This window comes from Ascaphus truei, unplaced genomic scaffold (assembly GCF_040206685.1).
Source record: "Ascaphus truei isolate aAscTru1 unplaced genomic scaffold, aAscTru1.hap1 HAP1_SCAFFOLD_479, whole genome shotgun sequence".
NCBI classification, from domain to species: Eukaryota; Metazoa; Chordata; class Amphibia; order Anura; family Ascaphidae; genus Ascaphus; species Ascaphus truei.
The window spans coordinates 236594-243410 of NW_027456810.1; positions in this window are offsets into that span (position 1 = coordinate 236594).

The window sequence follows — 6817 nt, forward strand, 5'->3', positions numbered from 1 at the left end:
AGTATTATGGGAAATGGGGGGGTCCCAGAGTTGAAATGAATGCGGTTCAGCTTGGGGAGACCCTCTGCTTCAATCCTGTTTTAAAAAAAAAAATTTTTATAAAAAGCGAGTGACTTGCTCCTTCAGAATACTGATTTTCATGTTCGGTTAAAGCCTTACTTCACAAATGTAGTAAAGTGCTTTAAAACATTTTTTTGATTTCAACCTTCCTCAGCGATCTCATCTGTCTATCTTAACCTTGTGTCGCCCTGCTCCTTACTTCCCTTCTCCTTTCCCACTCAACCTGTCTTCACCAACCTACTAACACTTCTCTACCTCCTTTGATACCTAACCTACCAAGTCCTACTTCACGTCCCCCTTCACTCCACTTCCAGTCACCACTCCCACTATCTAACTTGCACATTTCTATAGCTTTCTGATTTCCTCACTTCTCCACATTTATTCTTCTTTCTTTCTAGCTCCCTACTTCCTCTCCTCCTTGCTCTCCCCTCTACCACTTCCTTACTACTTGCTGCATCCCTACCCCACTTTAAATTCAAGTCTACTTCCTTACTCCTTCTTATAGTATTGTCTCCTTAAATGTCTCCACTTCGGCTTATTTCCTCTCATCTACTTGCTTTTATCCTCTTACTAACTCCCTCTCTATCACTCACCCTGCCCTTACTCGCTTAATGGTTCTGCCGCTACGGCACTATACTAATTCCCTTCCCGTATATCTTTCTATTCTTCCCAGACGCAAAATTCAAAAAGCCCGCGTCGGGCCGGTGAGGTGACTAATCCAGGCCTGCGCGGGTCATCCGGCGCATTCTGGACACCTTGATGGGCTTACGGCTGTCCTTGGTCTTGCTGGTGACGTCATCTGGTCGCGCCGGTGGGAGCTGGTTCCGCGCCACCTCCAAGATGGCGCCGCTCCTTCCGGGGCACAGCTGTGATGCGTATCCGGGGGGCGGCCATTTTGGAAGACGTCTCTCACCAGTGCGGAGGTGCGTGCGCCCGCTCCTGTTTCCCGCTCACCGCTCTCTTCCTGCTCCTGCGGTTCACTGTGGATTCCCGCCTTCTAGAGCTGCTTCGCCATCTTGTGTCGGGGGCCGCCATCATCAGAAAGGTAGGCCGCAAATTTTCTCACCAGGGATTCAGTTTCAGCGCAGGTTGCTTGATCACTGGACATCTGTAGTTGGGGTGTCGGGGATCACCGCTCTTTCACTCGGGGGTGAGTTTCTTTATTTGGTGACAGCTTCACCGTGGCCGGGGACCAGACCTCAAGTAGGGGGACGAGAACTGGAGGAGAAGCAAAGAAACACAGGTTGCTGAGGCCATGACACCGAGGGATTAGCCTGATACACTACAGGGGTGAACAAAGCCGGGACAGACTCTGGTTATGCATAGTATATGTTAGGTTTTATTCATTCAAGCTCAGGAAGAGCGAGGCAGGAGTGGGGGGGAGTGACCTGCTTCAAAAATCCGCATGGGCCACGCACTAGGGGGGAGGAGGGTGGATCTCCTGGGCCCTAGTGAAGTCCTTTGGGACTGGACGCGGTGGGTGAGTGAACTTCATCCCACGTTTCCTCCGGGCGGTTGGAGAGGAGTCCAGCTTCCCAAAGGCGGTGATCTCGTCAAGGAGGCGACGTCGCCGAGACGACGAGAATTCTACTGTCTTTTGTCTTGTCTAGTGTTTGTTGTGTCCCCCCAGGTATACCCTCTTGTGTGCTCCCCCTTGTGTATTGCTGTAGGTGGTGAAGTGAGGTATTGCAGTTCGAGAAGAAGAGGAGGTCGGGATTGTGGTCCAGGTGCATCAATCAAGAACAGATATCGGCAGCAAAGTCATCTCATACTTTTAAATGAGTAAGGAACTCAGGCTAGTATCACATAACATTAAGGGGTTTAACAGCCCGGTTAAACGCAGAATCGCCTTCCGAGATTATAAGCGTAAAGGGGCAGAAATTCTGTTTCTGCAAGAAACACACTTCTCTCAAGACAACTACCCCAAATTCCTGGATAAGGACTACCCGACACACTTTTTGTCTTCCGCGAAAGTCAAAAAAAAAGGGGTGGCCATACTAATTCATAAAAGAATACCGTTCGTACCCGATAGGACTTTCAAAGATAAAGAGGGCAGATTCCTCATAGTAAGAGGTGCAATCCAAGGGTTCCCAATTACTCTAGCAACAATATATGCCCCTAATGAGACGGCCCCCGTTTTTTTCTCTACCTTCTTTGGGAAACTCAACAAAGTGGCCAGAGGTAATATCATTGTCGCTGGAGACTTGAACAGGGCACTACGGGAGGACCTTGACAGATGTTCATCCACTAATATTACACACAGATCTGACATACTAACAATTAAAAAAGGGTTACGTGACTGCCAACTACTCGACATCTGGAGGGAACAACACCAGAGACTGAGAGAATACACCTTCTACTCACACCCACATGACACATATAGCAGGATAGATTACTTCCTTGTATCCAACAGAATGGTCCCTGGGGTCTCTCGCACCGAGATCCATGATACTTCATGGTCAGACCATGCATCTATAGAGCTGCGGTGCACACTAATCCCACTAGACAGACCTAGAGCGAACTGGAAACTAAACGAAATCTTGCTGAAAATCCCAGCCCTACAGGTGGAAATTGGGGAAAAGCTCACACAATACTTCGAGGAGAATGAGGGGAGTGTGGCTACGCACTCCAGACTGTGGGAGGCCCATAAGGCTACCCTCAGGGGGGTCATTATGAATCTGGCCGCTAAACGGAAAAGAGAACGGGAGGGAAAAATTTTGAAGCTAGAGGAACAGCTAGCAGAGCTTTCCTCCCTCCACAAAAAAATAAGAATGCCCACACGTTAACTCAAATACTAGCCACTAAAACTAGTCTTAACCTCCTCCTCTCTGCCCAGGCCGAGAAGGAATTGACCTGGTCCAAGCGGAAATTTTATGAAAAAGCTAACAAGCCTGACACACTACTTGCCAATAAGCTAAAAAAACAAGCTTCCAAACTATCACATTCACGCAATTCGAAACCAAGATGGGGACCTTACCTCCATCCCAGCGAACATAGCAGGGGAATTCAAAAAGTATTACGAAATATTATACAATGGAGATAAGGTAACCCATAATCCGAAAACAAAGGAGGATTTACGGACCTTCTTAATAGAGGCACATTTACCCATTTTGAAGAGATGCGAAAGGGAGGCACTCCAGTCGGACTTCACGATGGAGGAACTCTCTGGGGTCATCAAAGCACTAAAACCGGCTAAAGCCCCAGGGCCAGATGGCTTTTCGAACTTATATTACAATAAATATTTAAAAATTCTAGCCCCCCACATGTTAAAGTTATTCAATGAAATCTTAGCAGGGGCCTCATTCCCAGCACAAATGCTCCAAGCCTCAATATCGGTGATCCATAAACCCGGAAAGGACCCGGCAGACTGTAAGAGCTACCGGCCCATTTCACTGATTAATTTGGACCTCAAAATATACTCTAAACTTATAGCCAACAGGGTGGGTAGTGTTCTTCCCGGGTTAATTCACACGGATCAAGTAGGGTTTATCGGAGGTAGACAAGCGGCAGATAACACCAGGAGAATTATTGACCTAATTGATCTGGCCCAAAAAGAAAAAATTCACTCCATGGTGTTAAGTCTGGACGCTGAAAAAGCCTTCGATAGAATAGATTGGCCCTACCTATCGGAAACACTGAGAGCATTTGGCTTTGAGGGACGCCTCCTGCAGGCCATCCTGGCGTTGTATAAAAACCCAACAGCAAGAGTGAGATATCAAGGTTTCCCCTCAGAACAGTTTGAAATCAAAAGCGGAACACGTCAAGGATGCCCGCTGTCGCCACTACTGTTCGCCTTATGTATAGAGCCTTTGGCGGCACACATCAGAAATAACCCAGATATCTCTGGTATCCCTGTGGGAGACCAAATGCACAAAGCCGCTCTATATGCGGACGATGTCATTCTCACAATAGCCAAATCTCTCACATCTCTCCCAAATGTATTCAACATACTGGGCAAATTTAACCAAATTTCGGGATTTAAGATCAATCAGTCTAAATCAGAAGCCCTCAATATTAATCTACCAAAAGAAGTTGAAAAACTGATTGACCTCAATTTTCAGTTCAAATGGCAACCCTCCGCTATCAAATATTTAGGGGTTTATCTCACAAGGGAGTACAAAACTTTATATAAAGCAAATTTCCCCAAGATCATAAAGACGCTGGGGGAGGATCTCCGAACCTGGATGAAGGGGAGCATCTCATGGATTGGGAGGATACATAGCGTGAAAATGAATCTCCTCCCAAAGATGCTATATCTTTTCCAGAGTCTCCCTATCCCTTTGGTGCAGGCGGACATCCTCTCCCTCCAGTCAAAAATTATAAAATTTATTTGGAACGGGAAAAACCCAAGAATTGCTAAAGGAATATTAAAACGTCCCATTCATCCTGCGGAGGGTGAGCGGTGCCTTGCTTGCAGGCCTACTATAAAGCAGCCCAATTAGGGCAGATTTTCCAATGGCACACAGACCCAAGCCTACGGAGATGGGTTGAGTTGGAGAAGAGATGCTGTGCACCAATTGAAATCCGAAATTTAATCTGGCTACCCAGAGAAGGGGTACGCAAGATGAACAATCCGCTGCAGACCATGGTCAATTCATTATAAGTTTGGGAGGCCACGAAATTCAAATGTAATTTGACTACCAAAACATCATTAATGACACCAATAGTGGGCAACCCAGACTTCGCTCCGGACCTGAATAGCAAAAATTTCTTGATATGGACTCAGAAGGGCTTCTCCCGTCTAAAAGATCTGGAGGGCATAACGACCATACAAACATTTGACCAAATTAAATCCTCTAAGAATATCCCAAACAAATTTTTTAGGTACCTTCAGATCAGAGATTTCTACAATAAAACGCCAATTCGACCGGCGCGAACAAATTTTGAGCAGCTGTGTTCCAGAGATACGGACACAAGGGGACTCACATCTAGAATGTACAGGGAAGTGATCTGCCAGAAGTCGCCCATTGACAATAGACTGAGTTACATGAGACACTGGGAATCAGACCTAGGAGAGACTTTAGAGGACGACGAATGGGACAGAATTATACAGGCGGCGGCGAAAAGCTCAATCTGCACCACATTAAAGGAGAACGCATATAAAGTCCTTATGAGGTGGTATTACACTCCGACGCGCTTAGCGAAATTTGTAAAAGGCTACTCCCCTCTCTGCCCTAAACAGTGTGGGGAAGCAGCTGACCTCCGACATATGTTGTGGTCTTGCACTAAGGGGGCCCCTATTTGGGAACAAATCAGAGATTGGATTCAGCGGATTCTCGATTTGGAGATCCCCCTGGACCCGTGGCTGTTCCTATTGGGCATGCGGATCCAGGGTCTGTCAAATGCGTCGCATAAATTAATCGCGCATTTTGCTACAGCCACAAGATGTGAGATCGCAGCATTATGGAAACAGCAGGAGATACCAATTATCCCTAAGATCAAAAACAGAATTTGGCATGTCTGCCGGATGGAACAATTAACGAGTTTAGTTAATGACTCCGGCACAAATGTTCTAAAGGTCTGGGATCCATGGTTGACCCAGGTAGACATCCCAGGAGTGGACGCCACCTCAATCTTGCACTAATTAAACTAGGTGCGTTCTCCTTTAAGGGCAGATTAGACAACACGACTCAGCGACGCACAGTTAGCAGACCTTCATGTAGTCATAGAATAGGGAAAAACAAATAAAAGAAAGAAACCTCAGAAGAACCTGTCCCAGTTAAAACCCTTAGCTATTGCCTAAAAGGTTGAACAAGAGATATCTAAAAAACTGCACCAGAGCCTGGCAACCTACCACCTCCCTCCCACCCCTAACCTCTTTCCCTGTCCCCTTGTCAAGTTCGTCTGGTCTTGTTTGTAAAGTGTTAAGTGGATGTGTCTTCGAGGCGTCATTACATGTGTTTAACAAAACTGGAAATGTAATAATGGGCTGTGGAACATTGGCTGTATTTGTACTTTCCAATAAAAATTTAAAGTTGAAAAAAAAAACAAACATTTTTTTATATTGCATTGAGTAATGGAAACCCAGGACAGTGTTGGTGCTAGCTAGATATAAACACTCCAGACATGTACCAATCTTTAAACCCTTGGGTATTTAATGTTGGTACAGATAAGAAGCATGGCTTACTCCAACCCGTTTACCCTGTGGTCAAAATATTAGTACAGCTCAACCCCGTTATAGCGCAATCTGCTATAGCGCGAATCCGCTTTTAATGCTGTCTGAGCGTGGCTCCCGATTTAAAAACATCTCCAAGGTTTTATTTTTATATAATATTCAATGCATTATTGCTAACAGACACACGCTGATACACATATATACACACACCCCTACACCATGCGGGAATTGAACCCATGATCTTTCATATGCTGGTGCAATTCTCTAGCTGCTACACCACAGTATTGGTGTGATGAATCTGACTGTATAAACAAACGTAACATCTACTGCACAGTGCAGTCCATGGGTGATCAGGGTTCAATTCCCGCATGTGTATTATATAAAATGTATTCACTGTTGGGCTGTCATTGATCAGAGAAGGGTCATGTGACCCTCCTGCGCTCAAAAGTCAGTCAAATTGAAAGCTTGGGAGAGCGTATGTAAGCACCTCGGAGCCTGATGAAGTGGAGAGAGCTGCAGATGCCGGGTAAGTCCTCGCAGAACCGTTCTTCCTGATTGCGCCGACCATTTCGCGATCCTGGTTATAACGTGCTCATTATGTGGACCAAGAGCACCGCGTTATAACGGGATTCAGCTGTATTA